The following is a 13,137-nucleotide window of genomic DNA, read 5'->3' on the forward strand; positions in this document are numbered from 1 at the left end:
TGTTAATTTTGAGTCAACGTTGCTGGGTCATGGTGCTCAGTATGTGGTGAGACATTATTCTGGATGTTGCAGTGAGGATATTTTCTTAGAAGAGATTAGCCTTTAAATCTGTGAACTTTGGAAAGCAAATTGTTCTTCCTCCTGTGGGCGAGCCTTGTCTAATCAGTTGAAGGTATGCATAGAACAAAGACTGATCTCCCTTGAGCAAGAGGGAATTCTGAAGCAGATGGTCTTTGGACTTGAACTACAATGTCCTCTCTTCTCTGAGTCTTCCACCCTGGAGATTTGGGACTTTCCAGCCCACAGTAGCATGATCCAATTCTTTAAAATCTCTCCCTCTCACTCCTCTCTCTCTCTGTATAAATATGTACATTTATATACATGTATAAAAATATACATCCATGTATTTCTAATCATTAATGATAATTATTTATCATTAATAATTCTATAGCATATGAATATACTCAGTATTTATTAATATCACAGAATATTTTATTATTATATAATTATAATATCAATATATTATTATACTGATATTCTAATATTATAGAATTAAATAATCATATAATCCCATTAGTTCAGTTTTTCTGGAAAGCCTGACTCATACAGTTTAATGTCAGTCAACTAGACTGCTGACGATAGTCTCCTGCTCTGGAAGGAGTGGACCCTGTATCTCTAGGGCCTTGCCCTCAACCACCAGAATCCTCTTCAGTAATGACTAGGATGTGCTTAAAATGATGCTGCCCTGGGGGCACATACTCTGCAAAACCAAAATGCTATTAGGATTCGAGGCTTGGGTTGACTAATCAGCTCACGTAGGGGAATAGTGAAAAACAGTGAGGCAGAAAAGTTTGTCCAGTTCCTGCCTAGACGGACCTGGCTTCACATACCGGTGCTCATGGAGAACCATGGCCTGCTTCCATGTGGCACTCATTCCAATGCAATCATTTTTTAAAGATTTATTTATTTATTTGAGAGAATGAAATGGGGTTGGGGAGAATAGAGAGAGAGGGAGAGGGGAAGCAGACTCCCTGCTGAGCCAAACCAAGAATTGAACACCCAACCAACCGAGCCACCCAGGGACCCCACAATGTGTCAAAAATTTTTTTAAAGATTTTATTTATTTATCTAAGAGAGAGATCAGGAGAGAACTAGAGAGATTAAGAGAGAACAAGCACAAACGGGGGGCAGAAGCAGAGGGAGAAGCAGGCTCCCTGCTTAGTGGGGAGCCTGACATGGGCTTTGATCCCAGGACCCTGGGATCATGATCTGAGCTGAAGGCAGATGCTTAACTGACTGAGCCACCCAGTCACCCAATGCATCAATTTTTAAGTGTAATATTTATATCTTACCTGTCTCCCAGTGAGTCTCTAAAATTCCAAGAGTGTAGGGGCTAACCCTATTTGTCATTGGCTCAGTGGTTCAATAAATACATTCTGTCTAAATGGTTAATCAATTCCATCATAATGATTAGGCTGAAAATCTATGATAACAACATTTCTTTTTAAGGATCTAATTCAAGCTACCAACCTACCTCTATGACTACCACAATGTTCTTCCCCTCAAACCATTAAAATTTTGGCCAGTCTGACGATATAAAATGAGAACCCAAAACTTTGGTTTAGGAAGGTCAAGGCCATCTGATCTGCTTTATCTCCTCATCCATACTCTTGTCTCCTACCAAGGGGCTGGGTGGAGTCCAGTCCATGAAAAATGCAGTCTATCGGGACAAAGGTGACCTGGGTCATGAGTGACCCCATGGCCCTATATGTGAAAGATACTCTTCCTCAACCATTCCCAGATAGATCTTCCCCACAGAATAAGGAGGGCCTTAAAAACAAAACAAAACAAAACAAAAACAAAAACAAAAACAAAAACAAAACATCAGTAGGGGAGCTGTCCAGGAAGGTGGTTTCAGGGGTCCTAACCACAGTCCTGTCTTCCACCTGCATGACAAAAGACATTTCACATGAGTCAAGACACACTTCTCCATGCCAGCGATGATGGGGTATTTCTAGTCACCCCTCCTTTGGACTTCTGTTAGAATTCACTCTTTCATGTCGTGGCACTTACCTGACTCGGGAGCAGGGTATGAAAACAGAGGGCGGTTGCAGAAACAGTGATGGTTCTCTTTGATTCTGGCTGTCCTGGGAATGATATCGAAATCAAAGTCGATCAGGAGTGGGCCCTGGAACCTTGACTCTAGCCTGACCCTAAGAGGACCCAGTGCTCAGCTTATGATAACAAGGGGAGACCAGAAAGCCTCCTTCTTGGGATGCCCAAGTTGAGAGGCGATCATTTTATCCTGAAGCAGACAAAGTGAAATCGAGGACCCTGCTTAGAAGTGACAGAGGGTGGAACCCAAACACCTTTGCTTTATGGACTTCTTTTTATTTATTTATTTATTTGACAGAGATCACAAGTAGGCAGAGAGGCAGGCAGAGAGAGAGGGGGAAGCAGTCTTCCCGCTGAGCAGACAGCCCAATGTGGGGCTCGATCCCAGGACCCTGGGATCATGACCTGAGCCGAAGGCAGAGGCTTTAACCTACTGAGCCACCCAGGTGCCCCACTTTATAGAATTCTTGATGGATGTGGCATGATAGAGTGGACCTTTTCTCTTAAAAACAACAACAACAACAACAACAACAACAACAACAACACCAGTATTCACTGATATTCAAAGCGTTAAGGGATTGAATTCCAACCCATGCCCTCCACGCACCACTGGGTCCCCCGCGAATGTCATCTTCTCTCTCTCTGGCCTCCCATTTGCAAAAGGAGCGTTGAAAGCCTCTAGTCCTGCAGACTTGGACTCTAAGATCTGCGTCATCGCACCGGGACCTCTGGGAAATGGTGAGAGATTTACATTTCTTAACCATAGTCAGCAGCTTCGTGCAGACACCGTGGCTTCTGCAGCGAGGAGATGTCCTATGTCCCTACCCCCGCCATGTTAGGGATTTGTGGGATGTTAGCATGTAGGATTGCCTGAAATCTTTTTTTTTTTTTTTGAAGAAGCCATCTCATACCATCTCAAAATCCCCCAAAGCAGCTTTGTTTGGATCCCTGACCTCCTCAGCACAGACAGCATTTCACAACAGCTGTTCTCCAAGTATGCTTGACAGATTCTATCTCCTCGGACAAGAGGGCTCCACACTGACCTCCTTCAAGTTTAGGAATCTCTGCAAAGTATCCGTATCTGCGTTGTCACCTTCACGTCCCATCCCCCTCCGGCAAAGGGGCCGACTCAAAGGACAGCACAGACTCTGTTACCAACCATAGCAGGAAGCTTTCCTTCAAGATTCACCAAATTCTCAGCACTCAGCACATCACTCCCCAGTGGGAGTCGGCCCCCCTGAACCCATGATGTGCTGGCGTAACAGACCCAGGGCGCATCCCCCTCTCAAGTCAGGAGTGCACACCATCAGCCTGAGTGCTCTACCCCACTCAAACTCAGAGCAGAGATTGGAAAACCACTACGCTGGCATACCCTGTCCTTGAGCCCTTGGAAGCCTGGCTGAGAGCGGACAGTGGGATCTGGGAACAAATAAGTCACCCCCACTGCAGGAGGTCTTACGTGTGCTCCCTGCTTTCGGATTTCTTCTGTGGATCCTCTATGGAAACCCAGATTCCTCTGTGGATGATTCCCTCCCCTTTCTCAAACCCAGAGGCTCACGCCTAGCCATGGGCAAGGACACAGACTTCTGTACGAAGGGGAGAAAGTTTGACCCCAACAATGACTTTGGAGTCACATACATTTGGTTCAAATTCTAGCTACAATGTCCTAGGCTCCAAGGTCTTGGGCAAGTTGTCTAGATGTTTCTGGGTCTCAGTTCCCCAGTTTGAGAGATTGGGGTAACTTTCTGCGATTGTTACAAGCATCAGAAATAGCTTTAAAAGGTGAGAGTGTCTGGCATGTAGTAGGCACTTAACATGGGAGAGGAATTGTAATTCCTTCTCTGCGTTGGCACTTCGGGACTGTTTTCAAGTCCTACTTCCCAGCCATCACACAGGGCTCTCGTGGACTGTCCTGATGTGCTCTGACGATCGCCATTTCCTTCCATGTCATGTTGTGCTCTGACGACCGCCTTTGCCTTCCGCGTCGTGTTTGTCCTCCCTAACTAAGACGTCGTGGATTGAGTCGGGTTGCATCTCAACTGCAGATTCACTCTCAGACACCTCCTTGACCCTCACTCTGGAACATACATGCAGGTCAGGCGTTCCAGCTCTCCCTGGCTTGGTTCCCAGACCCTAGTTTGCTGGGGACTCCGACTACCGATCTGGTTCCCTCTTTCCAGTAGGGTTTTGTGGCAGTTTCCCACAGTGATGAGTCCAGACCTGAATCTCAGTCCTCTGCCTGCTCCCAGGCACCCCATTTCTTTTCTTAAAAAACAAAACCAAAACCAGCTAATTAACACATCGTGTATTATTAGTTTCAGAGGTAGAGGTCAGTGACTCATTCGTCGCACGTGACACCCAGTGGTCATTCCATCCGTGCCCTCCATCATGCCCGTCACCCAGTGACCCCACCCTCCAACCCACCTCCCCTCCAGCCTGGCACCCCGTTTCTTTCTTTTAAAGATTTTATTTATTTGACAGAGAAAGACACAGCGAGAGAGGGAACACAAGCAGGGGGAGTTGAGTCCTGCCAAGCAGGGAGCCCGAAGCAGAGGTCCCTGGGATCACGACCCGAGCCGAAGGCAGATGCTTAACAACAGAGCCACCCAGGCGCCCCCTGGCACCCCGTTTCTAACCAGACCTTCTCCCCAAGAAGCATGAGCCTATTTCTTGGACTCCCCAGCCATTTCTATTGGTCCAAATCAGACACGACTTCTGGTTGGACATCACCCCAGGTAACTGGCAAAGAGGACCCTGTCTCAAGGTCCCACCACCTATAGAAGAGGTGATGTCAGTACAGACGCTGTTTCCTATGAGCCAGAGCTGAAAACATGTTATACGCATTCTTGGTTTCTCTCTCTAGGGGAACCTTTTGGCCAGCTTTGGCCTTATCTTTCCCCCTCCTCTTTAAACCCAGAATGCTGACGTTGTATATGCTATTTGCAAGCCCAAGAGAAATACGGCATCTCTTGACCATGCAACTTCCCCACTGAAGAAGGCAGTCATGATTTCTTACCAGGGGAGACCAATATTAAACCTCAGCTGGGTTCTGCAGAAAAGGAGCTGATGATTTCACCGTGCACCTCTATTTATTTTATAAAAGAAGACAGAGCGGGCCGGCTGGGGAAATCTCACGGAATAGACTACTATTCGTTATATAAATGGATGAGATTATTCTCGTGCATACAGCTGGAAAACACGTCTCTTCTGTTCTCTGGGTCTGTTACAGAAATTGTAACCCAAGACTCCACATTCTCGGAGACATCCTTGTGAGACATCTTCAAAGAATAAAGAAATGTTTCTAGGGACATTGTACTCAAGGGCTTCTGCAAGTGAACCAGTCCCTTTAAGCAGCGTCTTTGGTTAGCAAAAATAAAGGTTGAGCTTCCCTCGCCCGGCCCCTCCGTCCTTTACCTGGCTGAAGCTGCGAGGAGAAGGTAAAACCCCTTTGACTCACAAGGGAGGGCAGCTGCGATGCTAACGATAATTTAGAGAGTGAAGTTTTCAAACAGAAGGATGATCTTCACTGAGGAAAGCTGCCTTGCCCAGTCATTTGCCTTCCGTTTCTCCCCTGAGGCCCACTGCCCCACGCTAACCAATGTGTCCGCTACGCTCCTCCTTTGTGCCACTGTAAGAACCTCTAGCGACCTTGGTGGCGGTCAAGCTTCTCCTCCAGGCTTTGGTTTCCCTCTTGGATGCCTCAAAAGGATGATTCTTTGTCATCGGGGGCATATGGTGGTCACCGTGGTGGGCGCTGACATTCCACAACAGATGTCGAGACTCTCTGCACTGCTAGAAAATCAAGGTATGACATCAAGAGAGCTGGCCGAGGAGGGGCCTGGGCTGAGTTCAAGACTAGTTCTGCTGCTGTGCACCAACTCGTTCCCAGGCACCCATCCCCTTTGTCCCCCTTCCCTTCTCCTGCATGGGAGCTGCTACCTTCCTGCCTGATGCCCAGTGAGAAGCTCTTGGTCCAGTGAAACCAAGCATCTTAATGAGGGCACATTAATGATGATTAGATTGGCTAATCTTCATGGCACTTCATGATGACTAGGTTGGCTAATGATGATTAGATTGGCTTGGAATAGCAAGCCAAGCCATTGACTCTCCTTTCTGTGCATTTCACACAGAGGAGGATGATGGAGAATTAAGGTGCAGTGATGGAATCTCTTTTTACTGTGCTCCTTGAAGAGTAGCAAGCCCTGTGGACAGAGGATCAGGGCAAAGAGTCATTAACACATGTTGATGGGGCCAAGGGGTCCCTGGAGCATCAGGTGCAGGTTTCCACTTTAGTAGGGAAAAAAGTCATTTGCTTCAGAGCTGGATTTTCAGGGCAGTGTTGGGTAAAAAGAAAGAAAGAAAGAAAGAAAGAAAGAAAGAAAGAAAGAAAGAAAAGAAAGGAAAAGAAAAGTAGCAGGGCTGGTTGTGAGTGAGACTGGGGGCCACTGAGGCAGAAGGGCTTGCAGACCACCCCCCCCAGCCAGAAGGGGGACGTCACGATCTACCACATTTAATGAAGTTGACCGCTCTATCCAGTTTCTAAATTGTGACATGGAAAACTTTCAACTGGGTGTGCAACATTTCCATTTTGTCCTAAAAATGCCAATCTTTACAGGCAATAGAAACGCTCCCCCCCACCGCCAACCCCCACCCCCAGAACTCTGCAACTGTCCCTTTAATTAGGCGTTCACTAATAAATCTATCTTTCTCAAATCCCCACACACTTGGTGCAGTAGTTCATTAGCACAGGAAGATGCAATTTAGATTCCCTCAGATAATAGCATCCTTCGCTAATCAAATTAAGGCAGGATATGCAAACGTAGCTAACACCGGACAAGCTGGTGTGGGGTGAGGTGGGGGGCGGTCACGACAGAAAAGATCATCTTTGAAATTACAGCCCTGCCTCCTCCGTGTAGGAGACAGTCCTCCTGTCCAGTGTCTTGCCTTATTTTTCCGATGGAAAGCATTTTTATTGATCAGAACATCCATGGGGACATGGGCTCATCAAATGGGGCTCATCGTCTTGTCATCATACTTAAAAGCAAGAGAGTCATTTCCAAGAGACTCTCTGAAATCTGTTCATCCATAATACATATGTGTGTATGTTGTTCATATTACAATAATATACAAATATATACACAATACATACATAATACATATAAATATATAACACATATTTGTATGTGTATAGATGTGAATACATATGTGTGTATATATACAGATATGTGTAATATACAGATATCTATAATTGCATAATATGTGTACATGTGTACATGTGTACATATGTAATGCAATTATATATAATACAATTCATATATACAAATGTATATAAAATACAATTAATATTGATTGAGCTTGTTCCAGGCGTTAGGATGTGAAAGGAGGAGAAAGACACAGGGAATGTATTCCGAATTCTGTGTCTGTCGACATGAGGGTAGGTGGGACCATATGCATGCCTCCCGCCCACTGCCGCCATCTTGGGCGTAGAGATACAACAAGAACAAACTGATGTCTCTGCCCTTGGGGAGCTCACATTCCAGGAGCAAGGGGAGACCAGCTATGCGCTACGACGTAGTGACATTGTTATGAAGACAATAAAGCAGGTAATGAGAGACTGAGAGAGGCATGGACCAAAGAGGGTGCTGATGTGCTTGGAGAGACCCGGACAGGACCCTGGGAAGATGACCTTTGAGCCAAGACCATAATCAAGTGAGGGCATGAGCCAAGATCTAAGAGCAGTTCGGAAAGCCCCTAAAACTTGAGGTAAGAGACAGAGCAAAGACAGTCTTGTTTTAAAGACTATGTCCTTACTCACCATACTATCCTACCCCTCTTTTTTTTTTTAAGATTTTATTTATTTATTTGACAGAGATCACAAGTAGGCAGAGAGGCAGGCAGAGAGAGAGGAGGAAGCAGGCTCCCTGCTGAGCAGAGAGTCCGATGCGGGACTCGATCCCAGGATCCTGCAATCATGACCTGAGCCGAAGGCAGAGGCTTTAACCCACTGAGTCACCCAGACGTCTCTATCCTGCCCGTCTTGTCCTGCTATTTGCAACAACATGGACAGAAAACCACACATACTATATAATCTCACTTACATGTGGAATTAAAAAAAAAAAAACCAAAACCAAAGCGGACTCATGGATAGGATTGAGTGGCAGCAGATGAGACGTTGCCAAAGATGCGGGTGCGGGTTGGGGGGTGAAATGGGTGAGGGGCGGTCAACAGGTCCAAAGGTCCAACTATAAAATAAATAACTTTGGGGGGAGGGTAACATAAGCACGGTGGCTATCATTAGTAATAGTGTATTTTATGTTTGAAAGTTGCTAGGAGAGTTGATCTTCCAAGGTCTTATGAGTTCTCATTATAAGAAGAAAAATTATAACCATGCGTGCTGATGGATGTTAGCTAGACTTATTGTGCTGACCATTTCATGCAGTGTATCCAAATATTGAGTCATTACATTGTAGACATGAAACTGATACATTTTGTAGTTAATTACACCTCCGTGAGAGAAATGCATGATGCCAACTGGTGACGTTTCGCTGATATTCCCATGACCCCCAGGGCAACTTCCAGAAGACCAAAGTCTTTGGGTTTTAGAAGGGGAGGGTATGGGTGCAAAGCTGAAGGTTAGACGGTCAAGAAGCCACACTGAAGTTGGGGGAGTACCAGGGTCCAGCAGTGACCCCGCACCCCCGAAGGCGTGAGTGACTGTGCCACAGGCTGCTGAAGCCTTAAGTCCAATGAGCAGAGAGAAGCGAGCAGATCTGGCAGAATGAAGATCACGGCTGACTTTGGTGGGAGCAGTCGCCATGGGTGGTCGTGAGTTGAAGAGAGACTGTGAGACATGCAAGGGCAGGCGGCAGGTGGAGACACCGTCCTGAGCAACTTGGCTCTGACAGGGAGCAGGGAGCAGGGAGGTAGGGAAAGGAGAAGGCAGACCCCAGGGAAGATCTCTCTAAAAGATGTGTACTGTGAGGAGAGCATCAGAAGTTCAATGTGATGGCTCTGGAGAGAGGGAGAAGCTGATGACCACGAGAACACGATCATTGTTGGGGCGGTGGGGGAGAAGAATGGTCAAGCAGTGACATTCATCTACGTGCAAGACCGCTTCGTCTGCTCTAACGAGGGAATGTAGAGAATGCGTGTAAATGCGGCCCTGCAAGTAGATCATATGATGGTAAAGGAAGGTGGCGTGTGGTTCTCCCACCACCTCTGTTTTCTCCGGGAATTATGGAGCAGGGAGTGTGAGATGAGGCAGTGTGAGAGATTAGACCCTAAAAATGTAACAGGGCCCCTGGGAGGACCCCAGTTTCCGCTTGAGAAGTATAAACATAGATTGAAAAAGAGAGCTGTAGGATGGTTTTCTCCAGCCATGTTCAGCCCATGTTGGCTCAGGAGAGAGGTTAAACTTTGAGCTGGAGGCAGTTAGGACGGTGAGAGGAAGGAGTAGGAGTATTTAAGGGTGTGTCCAAGGGAAGGGAGATAACGATGGAGCGCGGGCCAGGAAGGAGGTGAACACAGAAGAGGCAGAACTGAGAAATGGCCATGTTGCATTGGAGGACCCAATGTGTCCAAACAGGAGTGCGGGAAGTGAGCGAGAGACATGGCGGCGATTGGCCTCTACAAGTGGAAGTTCTCTTTCATCTTAGCGGTAAGCCTGAGGCCTGTCCCTGTCTTTTCCACGCACCAGGGCTAGTTGAGGATAAGGAATAGAATCAGGACGCCTGGAATCGGGAAGTTACTGGCTAGTGTGTGGAACCCTAGCAGACCAACTTGTTCTTCTTCTGTGAAAAACAGGGGATAGAAACTAAAATAAGTCAAACGAGGAATAAGAAACCGGAGCTCCATCTGGGAGCAAGATGAGAATCCACAGCGCATCCGGAGCAGGGAATGGGAAGCTAGAAGTGGGTAGAAACTAAAGAGAATGTAGTGTAGACATACCCATGTGTAGACCTGTCATTACATAAAAGTCCAGGCAGATTTTTCTGAACTCACCAGCATCCCTGGTGGTTCCATGTTCAGGCGTCTCTGCCCTTGGATCTCACAAGTAAATGGTGTGACTTTGAGTGGCTCTAAAGGGCCAACATCCCAAGGATGGTGAATAGTATGCTGGGGTGCAGGAGACCAGGTCACTGTCCAGCGGGCAGGGCCACACCAGGCTCTGTAGGTGGTAGGATAGTGATTCTTTCTGAAGGTTGACTTTAAAAACAGACCAGCTCCTTCACTGTCCCGACTCAGTGTCTACAGGGCAATGAGAGAGACAAGGAGATTAAGTTAAGGAAGGACACTTAGGATCACTGGGGTCTAGACCCAACTTTGCCCCCAAATAATGAATCAGTTAATTAATAATTTAACTTCAGCAGATCCTATCCTGCCACAGGTTGCTGGGAGACATTACGGTCAGTATATTTCAAACATCCGTGTGCATGAAGAATTACCTGGCAAGCTCGATCAAGTACAGGTCCCTGGACCTGGGGACTCTGATTTCGTGTGTCAGGAATGGGACCCCACGCACCTCGCTTCTAACCAGCTCCCCGAGGGATGTGGTTGCTGGCCCACACTTTGAGTAGCTCTGGTGATAGGAGGAAAAAGAAGAATCAGGAGCACAAGTGGCCAAAGGATACAAAACGGAGAGGAAGAGGCTGAGGAGAATTGCCAGAGGAGTCCCGATGTGTATGTGAAGTTAGACTTTGGGACGGCAGCCGTCCTTCCCAAACTCAAGGTCAGGTCGGTTCATGACAGCCTGGCAACCACAGTGATGCCTGCATTGCCTCCTCCAGGCTGTAATTCCTGAGAGTCGAAGTGATGACAGGAAAAAAGCGTTGTCTGGGCAGGAGTTCAGGTCACGGGGAAGACGGTTTGGTGCCATGATCAGGGAGATCAAAATAAAGATGGTTGCTCACTGAGAACGTGGGGGGCGGGGGTGGCATGCAGACAGAGAACAGAAAGAGTGCAAGAGGAACAAGAAATCCAAGTAGAATCTGAGAAATGATATGAAATAACAAGAGAACTGAAAGAAAATGAGCTGTAAAGGCAGACAAGAGGGGATGAGCTCGCCAGACACCGAGGCTTGGTTTTTGTTTTGTTTTTTTTTAATTTTTAAAAAAGATTTTCTTTATTTATTTGACAGATGGAGATCACAAGTAGGCAGAGAGGCAGGCAGAGACAGATAGGGAAACAGGGTCCCGCTGAGCAGGGAGCCCGATGCGGGGCTCGATCCCAGGACCCTGAGATCATGACCTGAGCCGAAGGCAGAGGCTTAACCCAATGAGCCACCCAATGCCCTGACACTGAGGCTTTATGACCTTCTGGATCTTTCATCTTTGGGACAGGATTAGAGAGAAATCACCAGAAATAGATCTTCTTCTATTTGGGCATAGAGTGAAGTTGTGTAACCCACACAACTTTGAAAGGAAGACTCAGAGACAAGCCTTAAGATGTTAATTTGCAAAGAACTCCTGGCTTACCATCGCAGAAACATAGCAGTTATTTACAGAAAAACCCCCACCAAATAACTCATTTTGCGATTAGTCCATTCGCAGTGGAGAATGGTTTTCTGACATGATCACCGGATCCGCAAGCATTGGCGTATCCTGAGACACCACACCTGTCGAAGTCAGAGATCAGCTTGTTTGGTTGGGGGTCTGGGACCCACAGGAAGTACATCAAGGATGTACCTTGTCGTTTTTGGTTCTCTTGGGTTGGGGAAGGTTCTGTTCTGGTTTTTGGTGACTTTGGTTTTACTTTCTGTCGGTGGGACCTGTGAAGAGAGATTCCCAAGTGAAGGAGGCACTGCTAGCAGTCATTCAGAAGGAGAGGAGGCATTGAGGAAGTCCGGCCAAGGCGTATCTCCTGTTTCAATCTTCGAAACACCATGGACGTCTGACTTCTGTCAATCACGACTAGCCAACTCTAAGTCCGCCACCTCCTGGGACACATCCTCCTCCTTTGGACGGAGATAGAGATCATGTAACATCCGTCAGCCAGAGAGCCGTGGTGTCTTCCGTGACTAGTTTAACCCTTCCAGAACCAGTCATAGTTCTTTCGAGACAAGTTATGAAACCTGGTGGAGGTTGCCTTTATAAGCCTCTACTCCCCTCTTGGAGTTCAGAGCATACTTGCAATTTTGGTCCACTCCGTGTCTCTCCGATTGCCAATGCCTAAGACCCCAAATAAACGTTTCTGGTTGGTTTACAGCCCCCTCGTCTTCTTGGTAGACAGACCTGATGTGCATGGTAGCTCGTCCCAGTGCGGGAAGTGTCTGCTTCGTCTGCTCCTGTTTCTACAGCCTTGTTCTGACTGAAGAGCCTCCTCCCCACCATGTCCATCTCCCTTTCTCTCCTGCCCCGTCCCGCCTTCTCCCCTTGCCTCTCTTTCCTCCTCTTGCCTCTTATTTTATCTTCCTTCCGGTCTTGTTTCTCCTCCCTCCCCTTCATCTTGCCTGATTCCCATACCCTTCTCTTTCTCCCTTTCTCCCACCATGAATAGACTCTTAGGTTCTCTCTGTACAAGAATAAGAGAAGTCACCCACGCGCGTGTCCTCCCAATCGTCCCATATCTGACGTTTTCCTCGCTCAAATTGCCACCAGCAGGTAAAATGCCAACATCAGAGATCCGTTCCTTTGCATGGAGACACTCTCTGGAAACCCTTTAAAAAAACGTGTCATCCCCCAAAGGGTGAAGTCATGAGCCCATCTGCGAATTCATCAGGTGTCCATCAGCCATCTCATCGAGAGCCGAGGCCTGGAGGCCAGATGAGAGAAGCAGCGTCTCTGAGCGGAGCTGGGCTCAGCAGGACCCCAGCAGTGCTGGACCCTGGCTGGTCACGGCACCAAGAACACCTGTTTTCTCTTCCACAGAGAGGAGACAGGTTGTAACCCCATCTCCTGCCATCCTGCTACCCAGATCCCCTTTTCCGGGCTCTTTGCTTTCTGGATTATAAAATAAGATGTGGGAGATGGTTGCCATCCGGAAGGATGATTGCGGAGCAAGAGGCAGAGCAGAACAGAGCACGAG

The sequence above is a fragment of the Mustela lutreola genome, chromosome 17, assembly GCF_030435805.1.
Source record: "Mustela lutreola isolate mMusLut2 chromosome 17, mMusLut2.pri, whole genome shotgun sequence".
Lineage (NCBI taxonomy): Eukaryota > Metazoa > Chordata > Mammalia > Carnivora > Mustelidae > Mustela > Mustela lutreola.